The sequence below is a fragment of the Sceloporus occidentalis genome, unplaced genomic scaffold (genome assembly GCF_023333645.1).
Source record: "Sceloporus occidentalis isolate IW3139 unplaced genomic scaffold, rSceOcc1.0.p SCAF_109, whole genome shotgun sequence".
NCBI lineage: Eukaryota > Metazoa > Chordata > Lepidosauria > Squamata > Phrynosomatidae > Sceloporus > Sceloporus occidentalis.
This window is the reverse complement of record NW_028317089.1, coordinates 2,752,490-2,768,543: the sequence shown is the minus strand read 5'-3', so window position 1 is coordinate 2,768,543 and position 16,054 is coordinate 2,752,490. Positions and strand designations below refer to the sequence as shown.

The 16,054-nt window shown below is 43.0% G+C and overlaps 1 pseudogene; it reads right to left on the bottom strand.

Moving 5' to 3' along the window:
* Positions 1 to 2,345: 2,345 nt before the first annotated feature.
* LOC149283204 (serine/threonine-protein kinase MRCK beta-like) overlaps positions 2,346 to 16,054 on the bottom strand; it is a 36,076-nt pseudogene continuing 22,367 nt past the window's right edge.

Below are 16,054 nucleotides of genomic sequence, written 5' to 3'. Positions count from 1 at the left end.
TGATGAGAAGTGTGCTTTGACTCATTCTCCACATTAGTAAGAAACCAACTACATTCAAAATGACAAGTGGGTATCCATGTCAAATGTTTTAATATGTTAAGACAGACCAGAACTTTGAAAATTGCCTCCTCTGATTTATTAACAGTGTTAAAAAAAATAAAAAAAAAATAAAAAAAATAAAAATAAAATAAAATTAAAAAAAACGTACAATTTATAATTACAATGACAACTTATATTTATATATATATATAAAAAAAATTAGAAAACCCCATGACGCTCTTAGCAGAACCTCTAAATCGGAAAGGAGCTATGAAACGCACAACAGAACAGGCAAAAAAGACTAAGTCACTTGGCTTTCATATAAAAATAAGTGCACGTCCTATACAGTGTTTCAGAAAGGAACAATTAACCATTGTTACACATCATTGGCCCAATAAAACCGAATTTAAGTTAATGGCGATACAACCGTCTTATGATTGGCACAGAAGGCACCCTAAGTGTAGCGGTGACAAAACGGATACGCCAGCCAAAATATTAATGACAAGCTTTTAATAAAACAGGGTCACGGATCGTGGGTTCTAAAATGAATCAGACATGAAAGCATACGATTAAATATACACGCAGAGCCAGGCGGCTGTACGGACAGGAGCAAAATGTACACGTGTCGTGACAATCTTTCATTTTACATGATCAAAAGACTGAATATCTATGTGGTTCTCATGCAAGCGTACATACAATGGATATAGTGTGTTTGCTGGGGTTGACTCTTCTGGCCATGGAGATTTGGGGGGGGGGTATTTTTATTTTATGTAAAAAAAAAAAAAAAAAGAAGAAAAAAAAGCAGCACATATACATCTGAGTAACTCTTCGTATTCAAGAGTTGATGGTTAAACCCTGCACACAGTAACGCTTGCAGGATCGCCTATAATTTAAAGGGTTAATGACCCACTTTGGTTGGCGATTCATTCGACTGGACGCCCGAGTGACAAAATCTCTTCTTCCTTGTTCTGATCTCTAAGAACATATTCTACTTATACACAAGAGAGTATCTTCACAGTGACATGTGCACATGTACAATAAAGACATGTAGTGTGGTCTTCACGATGGCAACGGAGACACAAAAAAAAAATTAGTTCACAGGTAAGAAGCATTTCCAGGTCCCATACGAAGAGGCCGAATGTTCACGTGTGGATGGGGGATAACGGCATGAAGCAGACTACAAAACGATGGAGGGAGAGGATAAGTCGTAACAAAGACTAGGAAGCCTTTGAACTGTTGGCGTCGCTGCCCACCACTGATCACACTTTGGCAGGGACAGGTAGACCTAGCGGACAGATTTTCTTTTTTGTTAATCATGTTCTTCCACTTACAGCCATAGTAACCGCTAGGACTTACTTGCGAAACTGCCGACAGCATGATACGGGGGGGGGGGGGGGGGTCTTTAAAAGAGTTGACAGCTGCAGGAGAGCATTAGGGTTTTTGTACATGATCAACCAACCAACGGGAGATTAGTGAGATGCTTATTTGTTTTTGCTTGTATTCGATCGCCTCTTTTTGTCATTACTAAGAAGCCACCTTTCTTAATTGAAATACTGAGCTCATAATACATTTTTTTTTTTCCTGTGCAAGTAAAACAATAATTAAAACGCGAAGCAGATCTAGGTTTGCGAGTTTAAACCCACGCAGGTGTAGATCAGCTCTTACCCGGAGATGCAGTATATTAACGGCAAAGGACCAGGGCAGCCTTCATTAGGTACGACTCCCGGTCTAACATTGGCTTCATGGGAGTTGTAGATCACCTGTTCCAGCCAAGAACAGAAGAAGCCTGACCTTCTGGTGCAGCCGGACCAGTGTTACGATTCCTATGCAAAACCCCAAACGCCTCGGTAATATTCGTTAAGAGCCTATGTCACGTTCCTAATGAATTATCCTATCTCTGACGCTGGTTACCAAAAGCAGTAGCAGCCTCTTTTTTCTTCTCCCCCCCCCCCCCCCCGAACTAGCAGCATCATAAAAAAAGGTGACATTTAAAATAAAATAAAAAAACAAAAAAAAAACATCCTATCTTTTTGTCTCTCTATAGTAAAACAAAAGAGAACAGAATCAATATAAGAAACAGTGAATTCTTTTGCATATAAAAAGCTTGATCACATATATTATACCCTTTTTTTCTAACTTTTTTTTGTTGTTGTTTTTAACTTTTACTGTATCTACAACAGGGGGGGGGCTTAGGATTTGTGCAACACTAGAGATTTCTCGTCTTGGCACTATCTTAAGGAACGGACGTCTCCTTCCCTGTAGGTCAGGGATCGATGATGCTTTGAAGTCCTGGCGTGGAGAGCGCGCTATGCGTCGCAGGCCGATTGGTCCATACCGTCCAACGTCAGCTGATTTCGGTGTGGGGAGTTGGGGCTTGGGGGTCCGCTTGGGTTTGAGCTGTTTGATGGAGTGGAATGTTTTGTGGAGTCTGAATCCGGCTGTAAATATAAAATGGGGTAAATGTGAGTCAGGTGTGGGTTTTGCGCTTTCGACCAACTCTGACTTTCCCAAAGCTCTCCAAAGAGCAAACCTATCCCTGAGTACCATGAGAAAACATAGACCTAGGCATTGGTAATAGAAAATAAGACCCCCAAAGTATTTACCTCTCTGTCCAGATCCTGGTCAGGGTCTATGCTCCGCGAGGGCAATTCTCCAGCACCTGAGACACAAATTAAGGGTATCAATCGTCACTTCTCATTAAATTGCCACGAGGGCTGGTTCACAATAAGCAGAAAATACATTGTTGCATATAATGCATTACAAACCAATATATTGGCAACAATCTTACAACCACAGAGATGGACAAGCCAGCAGAGCTCAAAGGCAACGGTTGGCTTTATAGGCGGATAAGCGCAAGCTGGAGCTTCCGTCATCATGAACTTGGTCTCTGTGCAAGTACCAGGAGCTCCAGAGACAAACTTGTGCTCGGATATCTCTTGCCCACTCCTATATATTAAGACTTTTTTTTCCCCCCAGTAAGCCAAGCAAGCTACCCAACGTAGCCAACATCTGTAACACTTGAAAGTTAGGGTCGGGTCCCTTAGATTACCTGAAGAAGGCCGTGAGATGTAGGATTTGCTCCTCTGCTGTTGCTGCCGAGCCAGGTTGGTTGAAGGAGGACGCTGCCTTTCTCGAGAGGTTTCATCTTGACTGGGCGGCAAGACGCTCTAGGAAAAATATTAGAGGTTTAATAAACTTTTCCACACGTCATGTACAGATATTGTACACCTGCCTTTAACTAAAGCTTTTATACACAAGGTAATGTTATTTCTCAAGCATTTCCAGGAATGCATCGGTGGCTATTGGGGTCTCCCAAACATATTTAGTGGTCCTAAAATCTTGCGCTCTAATGCAATTCAATTAGTCAATAGAGTTATTGTCATATCTGCCCTTCAACAAGACTTTTCCAAGGTTTAATACGACCAAACCAAATACCGATGCTCCTGTTTGTGATCGCCATTAAGGGACAACACCGTTTGTCGCTGGAAATGTTAATGAAGGATTAGAATGGTAACGTCGGAAGCTAATCTACACGCGTAGAGGAAGATAAACTTAGGGTAAGGGCATCATTTGGTCTCTCCAAAAACCGGGCAGTGGAATGCTTTGATCTCAATTGGTATGGAAAGTAGCGCTTTCAGGGGTGATACAAAGTAACGTGCGGAGTAAATGTGGTTGAGCGATTACAGAATGTTACTTGGCTGCATGCCATGGGAGCTGAACCAATGATTACTTTATACCATTACCGGGCTTGTTCTCCACATTTTTATCTTTCTAGACCTCTTTAGATCTTTAGATTCTGAACATAAACCACAGACTCAATTGGACATAAAGTGAATTCATGTTCTTCTTGAGACAGAAGGTTGCAGAGACAGAAGGAATCCCTGGACATCTGATCAGGAATACTTACAAACACCACCATAAACATCAGTGAGCAAGCTTATTTTATGCTTCGTGTCCCTTTATTGAATGCAGACTATGAAACAATAACGGGCCATCTTTCTATAGACACTCAAAGGAGGTTAACTGCGATGGCCCCAAATCTTGCCCTGTGGACGACAAGTCCTCCAGAACTGCCTTAAATAGACTGCCATCAAACTGATTTTTAAACGTCTGTGTATTACTCCCATGGTGTGCCACACCATCCAATTCCATAAATGTGCGTTAATGAGTATGCTTTAAATAAATGTAAAAAAGCGACAACAACAAAATAAAAAATATATATATATATATATATAATAAAAAAATAAAAAAGAATTAGTTGTTGTGTTTGTGCACCAAACCACAGCACACGCTTCAAAGCACCGTTTCGAGCGGCTGGTCCTACCCTTGCTAAAGAGGAAGAGGAGGGACAGGAGGAGGAAGAGGACAGAGAGAATTCTTGCTCGTGCTGAAGGAAGAGGTTTGCAGAAACAGAGCTCATGTGATAGACGTGTTCAAAGTTTGCCGGAGGTGATATCAGAGCAGAGTTTCGGGAGGATGTTATTTTATGGGGAAACAAGAAAATGAAGAAGGACAGTGACCAATTTCCAAGTAACTGCGAACACAGCAGAACAGAAAGAATTAAAGTTCAGCAGCAAACGTTCATCCGGATAGAACAAAAAAAAAAAACACAAAAGCAGTTTACCAAAGGAAGATCCATGAGTGCTTGCATCCCATCCCCTGGTCCCATGTGGGCAACGTGGTTGAAGTTGGTGGGATTCGATATCATTCTAGATCTTAATTCCGGATCTCTCAACATTTCCCTGCAACAGAAGCATGCTTTCTTAAACCAGCAGTAAGCACCCCATATCCCCTACCATCGAGAGAACACATTTCATGCCTATCGATTAACCCTCTGTTTTTTTTTTTACCTTCTTTGCTGCAGCCTCTCCTCTTCAGGCACCTTGAATACGAATCTCCTCTTGCTCCTCGTTCTCACCATCTGCTTTTTGCTGTTATCAGATGTTTCTGGGACGCTAAGGAAGGGGCCCTCTGAAAATAAAGAAATGAAAAGTACCGTATTGGCTCGGATATAGGCCGCCCCCGTATATAGGCCGCACCCTAAAAGTTTGGTGCTTTTTTAAAGAAAAAGTTTTTTTCTTTAAAAAAGCACCAAAAAAACATGCTGCCACTCTGCCCCCCCCGAGATATGCTGCCACTGTCCTCCTCCCCGAGATATGCTGCCACTGTCCTCCCCCCCCGAGATATGCTGCCACTGTCCTCCTCCCCCCCGAGATATGCTGCCACTGTCCTCCTCCCCCCCGAGATATGCTGCCACTGTCCTCCTCCCCCCCGAGATATGCTGCCACTGTCCTCCCCCCCCCCCGAGATATGCTGCCACTGTCCTCCTCCCCCCCGAGATATGCTGCCACTGTCCTCCTCCCTGCCCGAGATATGCTGCCACTGTCCTCCTCCCTGCCCGAGATATGCTGCCACTGTCCTCCTCTGCCCCCCGACTTACCGGAGCTGACTCCCGGCTGTCTTGCGAGGCCGGCGGGGGACATCTACGCAATACATCCGGCACCGGAAGTTGTATACGCGTATTGCGTAGATGTCCCCCGCCGGCCTCGCAAGACAGCCGGGAGTCTGCTCCGATAAGTCAGGCGGGGGGCCAGAGGTAAAACGCATCGTGCGGTTAGACAAACGCACGATGCGCTTAGACAACCTCCCGTGCCGGCACCCCCCCCCCCCCCCGTGGGAAGTGCTGGCAGGGGAGGCTGTCTGAGCGTATCGGGGAGTAGGATGCAGGTCCCCTGCACCGCTGCGGGGGATCTGTATCCTAATCCCGCTGCCTGCCCGGCGCCCGGGACTGCATGTCCCGGGCGTCGGGCGCTAGACCCCGAATATAGGCCGCACCCCCACTTTAAAGACTTAAAGTGGGGGGGAAAAGTGCGGCCTATATCCGAGCCAATACGGTAATCAGTATAGCCGGATAAAGCGTTCTAGCTTTCGGCTGTACTACAGAGGAACAAAATCTTAATACACTCATTAAACGCGACAACGTTATTTCACGTGTACATACGAAAAAGACTACTGTGCAAAAGAAGCCACCGACTCCATAGTCTTTATAGACCTGGTTCATTAATAAGATGGTCAGAATTAAAAGTGAATGTTATTTATAGGGATGAAATCATTTGTGGATGATCTTACTAGAACAACATATAAATAAAATAATTAAAATCATTATCCATATCCTTTTTGGGGGAAATTTCTGGTTACTGGTTGACTTTGTAAGTGTGTTTCTGTGATACTGAACCTGAATATGTGCTCCTCAAATACAGGAGACGCGGGGGCTCGGAATTCAGCAGGTTCAGAGTACCTTCCACATTTAACGGCTTGATCTGTATTATAAAAAGAATTTAAAAAAAGTTAGGAGGTCACATCAAAGGACAACAAATAATGGAAAGAATGGGAGATTTAATTTGTGTTTCATCTTACCCGTCGCAATCCGATCGTCTGAACCCATTCCATAGAGGCCACATCAAACACGTCAATGCCGTACTCGCTGTATACGGTGACATAAGAGGAGCTGCAGCCTGCAAAAGACAAGAGAAGACATCGTCATAATCATTAAAAACCCAGGAGGTTTCTGAGAAAAGTTATCCTAGACCTTAAGCTTGTTAAGCAACACAGGCTCGCTGATCATGGACCTGCTCTACTTCCCGACGATCAAAGGGTTAACAGAATAAATGCATGCGCGTGTCTGCATGTGCACATGCCTGGTTGATACATGGGTCAACTATGTAAATGAGGGATTACAATACTCCTCGAAACAGGTGAAGCTCAACACCTAAAATGTTCTTAAACAAACCCAGAACCCAATTATAAAATTCATTACACATGAATGAACCGGACCCAAGTCATCGGCACAGCAGTCACATGAGATACGTACTGCAAGCAATAGGGGTGGCCGGCCACATCAGCTCCTGCAAGCGCGTCCGCCTGCCCTGCGAATCCACATAAACTCCCATCTGACTGAAGCACAGCAAGCATTCGTCGTTACTGATCTCTACGGCGCACAGGGCATCGAAGGACTGCTGGGACAGGAACCCAAGGGAGGGATCGCTAGGATTCACAAGGTTCACAGGTTGCCCTTCTCCGTGGACGTTTAATAGCGAGAAGCCGGACTGGTAGCCAACGCAAAGCCGGTCTTTAAATACCGCCATCCACTGAACATTTCCGGGAGCCGAGACCTCGTTAAACTTCTTGTGGTATGGTTTAGTTCTGTGGATTTCGTAACAAAGAATCTGCCGCTTGACGGCCACAAACAAGCAAGACGTGGACGTTTTCTTTAGCGTTCCGGTGGCGATGAACTGGCAGCCCTTGGATTCCGGAAGCTTTATGTCAAAGCTGCCTTCCGAGCCGTCCAGCGCGGACCAAGGAAACAGGTGAACGTGGTGGTTGCGGCCGCACACAAGAACAACGATCTTCTCTTTCGGGACCAATTCGATCTGGTACACCTTCTTACAGTCGGCGGCACGGACTATCACTGCAAGCACAGAACGGGTCATTGTTATCCGGTTAATATCACCGCGAAGATTATAGAAACACAGCCACTCGGCCACATTGAGTCTGCCCGGTATTAGTGACGCAATAACGTTACTCGGTCGTTGGTCTCGTCTTAGATTCAGGAGCCCTATGCCTATCCCGTGTATGTTTAAACTCCCTTGCTGTATTAGCCCTGACCAAAAAAAAAAGACCATTGCCGGTCCTGTGTAGGTGTAATAATTGTTTGCACCAGAATCTAATTTGACTATTTTTCTGTTCCCACGTCTTTCGTTTAAAGGCAAGCTGTGTACATACCGTCTCTTGTAACCTCTATTACGTAGAGTCCTTCTTCTGTGCCCACGGCAATTCGGTCTCGATCTATGATACAAAGGATAACAAATCATGAAATCCTCAGCCGACGAAAGCACCACCAATACAGAGCCACCCAAAAAAATTAAAAGGTTAACTATTTCAACAGAAATCAGCAAGCAAGTAGTTTAATTAATATTTTAAATAATTATACAGACATTCATTATGGAGCACACTGAAAAATATATATTTTTTTAAATTTAATTTACTAATTACATGGCCCCGAAGCATCACTTAGGATGTATGATCCTCATGTTATTAGTGGGATCGCTTCCTTAAAAAGGGAAATGACGTTGATTGTTTAGGGGTCTATCAGCCACAGCCCCCACTCCCTCCCATAGTATTTAATGTAGTTGAGTGGCAGCCATCAGACATGGAAACACAGAGGGCACATTCAATCAGCTGTCCCAGTAACACGGTGCCATTAAAAGCCGCCGCGGAACATCGTACCGGCCGGAATTAATGCTGTTGAGAGTTCCGCCATGACGAAGACAGGAAAGACACATGGCTACAACATGGATAGACAGAAAAAGCGGTACATCAAACAGGAGCGGCCTGATCCCACCGACATGATGAGGTCCATACCTACGACAGCAGCTGCAACAACTGCTTTAATAAGGGGCAAAGTGCTGTCGTACGCCTCCTGCGGACAATGCACCATCGTGTTTCTGAGATTGTTCTTCTGTAAGATGGACTGCAGGCCTTCCAGAATCCCGACCCATTTCCTCTTCTCGGCCTCGCTCTCCGTTAGGATAAGGAGCGACGTCGTGGCCTTGGAAGGTGCGCCTAGAAGAGAGGCCGTCACCTGCACAGACAAAGCATGAATCGTTACAGGGATATCAGTGGCCTCTGGCTTATTCTGTGTTTTTATTTCTTTAATACAGACAATGTTCCGGCCATGTCCGAAAACAAGTAGAAAGCTTACCCGAAATATGCATGGAATGTCCTTGCGGGTGGCGTGGATCACATCGGATGCCAAGACGGAACTCACGGAAAAGTCTTCATCTCTGATTGATCGGACAGAAGAAAGGATGAGAGCAATTCTTGCGTAAAAAGTCTGGCCGTGGCCATTAGTACTTACGGACAAAAATGTAGAACATTATATTCTGGAAAACAATGGCGATATGTATTGGGTTGGGTACTCTTCATATTGTTTTTGCCTTGTAAATGAACCCTTAAGAGCAAACACGTCAATTAAGATACGGTACAGAGGTCAATATTAGCCGTGGGGGGTATGGGGGATTAGCAGACAGTTGCTGGGTTCAAGTATTCTTGTATTAGATTTAAAATCCAGAGTCATTTTGAAGACAACAGCAGAGTACTGGGCTTTAAAGAATTGCTCCGTAGCCATGCGATATTTCTCAGTGGATCAAATACTCGGATCCCTGATCGTATACACACCTGAGATCTACCACTTGGCTGGCAATCACCCCAGGCTGGGTAGACTTTCCTTCCGGGACGTCGTACAGAAAAAGCTTACAGTCGCAGACCACGGCGTACGCTCTTTGCCAGCCCTTTTTGACTCCCGTTGGTTTCGGTATCTGTCAAAAAGATTAACGTATTTAATCCTTAAAGTGGGGCATGAAAACAGTCTTAAGATCAATTTTAAAGAACACACCAGAAGTTTATGGGATTAAAGAATGAAATCCGTATTTTAGAAGTGTATCAAGGATCAAAGGCAAGGTTTATCAAATTATAATTTTATCTGATATGATTGATAATTGGTGCAGACATACATACATACATACATACATACACACACACACACACACATACATACATACATACATTTTAAAGCATTCAGGTGCTCTAAAATCACTAAGTGGTTAACTAACTCTACAACACTGGGGCGAACTCTCCACCAGCCACTCAGCAAAGAGTTCACAAGAGATACTCACCCTCACGTAGCCCTTGTACGCAGTCCCTATTCCTCTCTGTACATCCACGCCAAGTGGTCTTTTGGCTTGCTCGGGGGGAATAGGACATACCTGAGGGGAACTGTCTTTACAGGAAACATGACAAGCAAAAGGACACACTGGAAGAAGAACAAAAGAAAGCATGATAGAGCGAGTATACTAAATGAAAAAGGGAAAAAAAACTGCAAAAACAAATAAATCTAAAAACAGAGCTTTTGGTTAATTAAATTAATACAAAGGTACTGAATCCTCTTATGTTCTACACGGTTAACAGATCATAACCAGTTCATTTTCTCGGGGTGCTTACCTTCACACGCATAGCCTTGTCGGACTAATCCAACCATGAGTGATGTGCAATGGGTACACTGAGTGGGGCTCGCAAAGGTCTTTATTGCAAGCTGGTGAGCTTTAGGCTAAAATACAGCAAAATTATACAATAAGTAATAAAACACTCCCCCCAACATCAAAATCAAAGGCTTCTATAGCATTACAGACAGACAGTCTCATAAACAAGATGTCCCCGCAGCGCTGGCAGAACCAAAACTAGATCAGAATCTGGGCGAAATCCTTCATCTGTAACTTATCGAAACCGTTAACGCCAAAGAATGTTACCGAGGGGCTTGCTGGGATAGCCAATCACAGTGTGTGGCCGACCCCCCCCCCCCCCCAGACAGCTTTACTATTAAGTAGATCATTGGGGAATCTGTACAAACAGGGGTGATGTCCGTTAGCTGTAGACATATTATAGGCAGATCATCAAGTTTAAGAATCAAAAGAGCTCTTACCTTAGGAATAGAGATGGAGATTGGAGTAAAAGTGGGTGAAGGAGCAGCTGGTGCTCGGACCGACGGTCGAGTGGGCTCCTAAATCAAAGCAAGCAGACTTAGAGTAAGTTTGGTGCAGGTATACTGCTTGATTAACCCTTAAGTGCACAGGACCCAGCTTAGTGATCTCCCACGGAGGTTTCGCTATACACGCAAAGAGCCGTTATTGTGTTCCCCCGAGAAACCACACAGATCTCAAGGAGCTGCATCCCGGTGAAAGAATCAGCTTTTCGACAATCCCAAATTAAATTCGTTTATAAAATCGCGCACACTAGATGGCCTGAATAGCTCTTATCGGACTTCAGGTTCTGTCTCATAAATACACACACATTTTCACTCTTGTGGACTTTTCCCCCCAATGTCATTACTAGGAGCCAAACATCAGCTCTTGGGGAAAAAAAGCTCAATATAGGATAAAATTACATTTACGCACCAATTCTCAATTTAAATTATCAGCTGCCAAGCAATGTTATAGCAAGTCCACACCGACGTTGGTCTACTAGACAAGCACAGACTCCATCTGATGATAGAAGATAACTGCCTCTTGTCTAAGCATCCCGATCAAAGACCTGAACTGCCGGGGGATTGGAGTTTGGGTGCGAGGGCAACGGTTTTTGACGAGTCAAAGGAAAGAGTAGAAAACTCCCAGAATCTACGAGAAGCAAAGCTTCTGCTGAACCCTGGACTACATCAACAAACGCTCATATAGTTAAGTTAAGTTGAAATTCACTTGCCTCTTGTGGTTGCTCGTGGGCTGAAGGGACAGACAGAGAAGGGGAGACATCAGGTTTGAACGAGGGGAGATCTTGTTCAATAATAGTGCTGGTCTGTAAAAAATAAATAAAAAAGTTCAAGGCATGAATTACACAATACACTAAATGGTGTGTATTTAGAATCCAGATTTACAGGTCAGCAAAAAAATGGCAAAATAAGTTCTTACAAACCAGGACAAAATAGCGTTACAAATAGTAATAAGGCTACAGTTAACAGGTACAAGGAGAGTTTCAACATCTATTAAAATATTGACCTCTGGCTCAGGTTCCACTTTCCTTGTAGACAAGTTTACACGTGAAATACTGTTTACATGGATGTATGTACATATGGCAATTAGTGAAGTTAGTGCAGATGCTGGAAAAGGCTGTAGCTGCAGTGTAATACTGAGCCAGCAGGTGGCAGGCTGGAGCACAGTAAGCAGGGGGCCGTTTTACCATTTACCCTGCGTCACCATTACCTCCAAACACATTTCGGTGAGGGTTACAGTGTATGGTGGAGCTTTGCAAAATGGGTTTTCATTAGGGACCCTTAGGGACCATTTGGGTCATATATAGTTGTGCGAAGAAGAGAGTCGACCCTCTTTGAATTCTATTGTTTTGCAGAACACAACAACCTTCTGCTCCTTAGCAGGTCTAAAAATTAGGTAAATACAACCTCAGGTGAACACGTGACATATTACACCATGTCATGATTTATTCAACAAAAATAAAGCCAAAATGGAGAAGCCGTGTGGGGGGAAAAAAAGCATATTAGCACAAACATCATACCAACTGTCAAGCACGGTGTTGGAGGGGTGATAATGTGGGCCTTATTTGTAGCTACAGGACCTGGGAACCTTGCAGTCATTGAGTCTACCATGAAATCCTATGTATACCAAAGTATTAACGAGTGAAATGTGAGGCTGTCAGACAGCTAAAACTTGGCCAAAATTGGGTCATGCAACAGGCAACAGCACACTAGCAAACTTACAACAGAACGGCTGAAAAAGAAGAATCAAGGTTGCCATGGCCCAGTCAACCCTATTGGTGTGACCTTAAGACAGCTGTGCATGCGCAAATGAAATGAAGCAACATTGTGAAGAAGAGCGGGCCAAAATTCCTCCACAATACTGTGAAAGACTGACAAAGTCATACAGAAAATGTTAACTTCAAGTTTTTGATGCTAAAGGTGGTTCTACAAGCTACTGAATCATAAGGTGTACTTAGTTATTTAAACACAGCTTCTACATTTTGGCTTTATTTTTGTAAAAATCAATCATGACTCGTGTAATATGTCATGTGTTGCTTTATTTACCAATTTTTAGACCTGCTAAGGAACAGGTGATTGTTATGTCCGGATACGTAAAATCATAGAACACAAAGCGGGTATTACTTTCTTTTTCACAAGACTGTGTGTAATATATATATATATATTTATTTTTATTTTTTTTTGCAACAGATTTGCTTTAAGAAGAAAAACAGAAGCATTTGTTTTGGAAATAAAGAGCCCACCGTGCCAAATATATGTCTAGTTTCTTAAATAACATTAACTGGGTCACAGATAGTAGTACATCTCAGGAAGTCCATTGTTGCAGAAATCGTTGAGTGGTTTGCAATACGTTGCAGGAGAAAATTCCTAGATCAGAATCTGAAAATATGTTCCATTCAGAATTAGGTAGAACAATGACTAGGTTAAGAAGAATTCCACATATAGTCGACGTATGGCACTAAATGTGAGTGGATGACGAATAAGCAAAAAAGAAAACACATTTATAATGGTTTTGATTTCCTTATTAACACTGTTTTCTTCATATTAGTCTATTATGGTTTATATGTTGGTGAACACAGGACAGTGTTACTGGGTATTAAAGGTTGTCCTAGGTTACTGGGTGCTGGTTTGACATCAGTCATGGCTTTAACACAAAAAAAGCTGTTTATAACAGGACTTACATCTTCCCAAAAGGCTAGCAGTGAGGCTCTAGACGGAGAAGACATTGGCTCCTTTGGTGGGACACACGAGGGACACAAAAAAATCACTTAAAATGTACATATACATGAACGTCAGTCGGGTGATGGGTACATAGATCGTCTTTGTACTGCACCCCCTTTCAACTGCTAATAGAGAAAGGCTGCTCTAGCAATCATAGGATTAACAATGTAAGCAATGTAAGCGATGCACGCTGATAAATGATTAACTGATCTGGCATCTATTTTTAACCATTTATTTTAAACGGTGGACCGCTCGCCAATGAAGCTGTTCACATCAACCAGCAGAAGACAAGGGTGTAACCAAGCCAACGACAACTGAAATTGAGATGCACACAGGGGTAGATCCATCCCAGCCTGCGGGCTTATGTCCGTGTGCCCCTGTATCTGTGTGCATGCCTTAGGCCTAATAAACATGCCCGTGATGTGGATAAACTACATTTCTCATACTCTGGTTTGGGACCGTCAAATTCGTACATTAACAGCGCCTCTTTATTAACCACTACTTCCATCATCCTCAGCCACAGGGTCAACAAGATCGTCGTATATACCAAATAATTTGGTAAGCAAATATACCAAGGTATACTCACCCTAAGTGAAAGTTCATGTGGCAGAGGAGAAGTGTTAAAATACTCAAATATGGACTCTTGGAAGTCGGGAAGTTTCAGTCCTGAAAGAAAACGAAGCCAAAAGTAAAGAAATCAGGTTCTGCCAGATTACACAGTAGCGCCTGAATCCACGGAAAGCGCTAGCTTCGCTCACCGCTATCTTCTCTTAGCTTTTCTTCCAACTTCTTTTTCAAGCTCTCCATTTCCTCCAAGAGCTCTACGTTTTTCGATTCGGCGTCTTTCAGTTTGCTGTAGAGGAAAGGGGATGGCGTTATAACATTCAAGCGATTACGGGTGGAGGCATTGATGGAAATCTAACAGAGATTACTTGCAAATACCTAGCTGACAAAAAAAAAAATAAAAAAATGGCAGCTTTCACCCAAAGAATGTAAACATAGTAAGTGTATACAAATACATAGACGTGCAAAGCATGTTTCATGTCTAAATATCTACCTCTATACACATCGTGACGTGTAAATAAAAAGCAAGACTACCGCTAGGTAGTATTGGCGTATGTTTCAACTAGCCCAATGTCATGGCCAAGAAGAAAGCAGTATCTTTTCAGGAACTGCAGGTCGGTGCCATTGTATGAAATGTTGAGAGCCTAGAACGCACAGATCACCGTTACACGTAGCTCCGAGCAACACGCAAGCCTCAACATAAAGCATCTGTTTTATCTCAACGACGAAAGCGTTTACCGGTCGAGTCAAAGGAATGTGGAATGTTGAAATAAAGCATTAAGGCATCGAGATGAGATGGTTGGGTTTTACTCTTAAAAAGTTGGTCACGTCTGTTACCGTTTCATACGATATACACAAAGTATCGTACGGCGTAATAAAATACAAAATAAAAATCAGACCTTTCAAAAGAGATATTTGCATCCTTTGCCTTCCTCAACTCTTCTTGGACCACTTGCTTGGCTCGAATCTCCGCGTCGAGTGCGGACTGCAGCTCCAGACGAGCAGACATGTCGAGCTTCTGGCTGCGACGCACCTTCCAGAGCGGATCCTGCAGCAGGTACATCGTAAAAGGAATAAGCCTTTAATATACAGACGCGCGCACAGGTTTTCTTATTCCTTTTTAAGTCATAGAACAGAGCAGAAGTCAAGAGTAAAGCATTCCCCCCCCCCCCCAATCCCCCAAGGATTGCGGGAGGGCGGAGGGTAAAACTTTGATTCCCACCACCGAAATCACCAAAGCAAATCACCGTCGTGTTGGATTGCCACGGTGTGATTTACCGTTTGCCTTGATCAGTGGCGATCACGCGAATAACTCACCAGCCTATCAGAATTGTAAGGGGCCAAGCCTTGTTGGTATGAGAGGTCATGCTAAAGTAATCAGAACATAAAATCCGTTACTAGAAACAAAATGGTAAAATCCCAACGGAAAAACAAAAAAACAAAAAAACTTTCAAATCTGCTCCAAGTTCATAATAAAATAGAACTTTGTTTTTATATATATATATTATTGTGCCCAAACAGGTTAATTTAAATATATTTATATGTCGTATCTGTATTTAGATAATAATTAAGTGATCTGTCTACTAAGGGCTATTTGTAAGGAGTTTGCCTACAGGTTTCCGAAATCATATATGCATATAATGACGACAGACACCAAACAGGTTCTTCCCCCCCCCCCCCCCCCATGGAGAGCACAACACAAGGAGTTAAAAAGAAAGCTTTAAACGTTACATCACGACTCTTAACTCACCAGAGTCCGCGGTCCCAGACTGAAGCTCCTCAGTGACTCAAGTTCCTCTGTCATTTTAGAAGCTAGTGCTTGGAGATAACCCCGGGCATCTTTCTCATCGCTTACCCTGAAAACAAAAAAATTATATATAATATATATAAAAAATTATATAATATATACATATATATAATATATATTGATTAAGATGGAAGAGGACAATGAATGTTATCAAGTATGGTACACTCCTATAATAATTTTATTTATTGAATTGTGTATAATTCAGAACAAGCAATAGCCCTGTTATACAAAAAAAATAGAATATAAAGAGTCAGATGGAGATTGGTCAGCACTGAACACCTGCTGGTAACATGACACTTTTTGCCGAGGCATAAGTCGCCAGCAAC